This window comes from Etheostoma spectabile, chromosome 4 (genome assembly GCF_008692095.1).
Source record: "Etheostoma spectabile isolate EspeVRDwgs_2016 chromosome 4, UIUC_Espe_1.0, whole genome shotgun sequence".
NCBI classification, from domain to species: Eukaryota; Metazoa; Chordata; class Actinopteri; order Perciformes; family Percidae; genus Etheostoma; species Etheostoma spectabile.
This window is the reverse complement of record NC_045736.1, coordinates 27,235,092-27,235,889: the sequence shown is the minus strand read 5'-3', so window position 1 is coordinate 27,235,889 and position 798 is coordinate 27,235,092.

Here is a 798-nt window from a genome sequence, read left to right as displayed (position 1 = left end):
TCAACAGGTCATCTTAATCCCCCCCACCCCCCAGTAAATAACTTGTAGTCACCCCAGATGCAATCAATAATTTCCCTTGCATGTTGCAGTGAGTATGTGCCTTATAAAGCAATGCCCATGGAAACAGTCCTAACCAGTGACAGTGACAGTGGCATTCCACACCATATACATTTATTTTTTTAATGTAGATTATTTACGATCTCTTACTTGAATATCAACATTACATATATATTTTTACAAGTGACAAAACATGTAGTTGTTGTAATATACAATTCACAAATCATAAGTGACAAGTTTGATGTTCAGTCTAAGCAGGCACAACTTTGGAGACTTCAGGCACTGATTTTGCTGTTTAGGGTTCCTCCTCACCTCCACCTATCCCCAACATTGTAGAACTGATAGGGACAAAAAAACCCATCAAAGTAGGCTAGATAAAATGTACATCTGATATCTGTTTTTATCACCATGTATGAAGATAACTGAGAAAAAAAAAAGCAAAATGTGTCATTAAAGGACCCACGGCATAAAAAATCTTCACTTCATGAGGGTTTTTTTTAACATTAATGTGGGTTCCCCCAACCTGCCCAAATGGCTAGAAATGGTGACAGGTGTAAATCGATCCCTAAGTATGCTGCTATGTCTTTGAGAAAAGTGATCTGGATCTAGAATCGTGCCCCTTTTGCGGTCATGAGGGGCAAGGTTACGTCCCCTCTTCTCTGCTTTGCCCACCCTTGGAATTTGGCTCAACCATGAGAGACATCATAGCTTTCAATCGAGCAAAGTGGCAGTTGGTCAAGG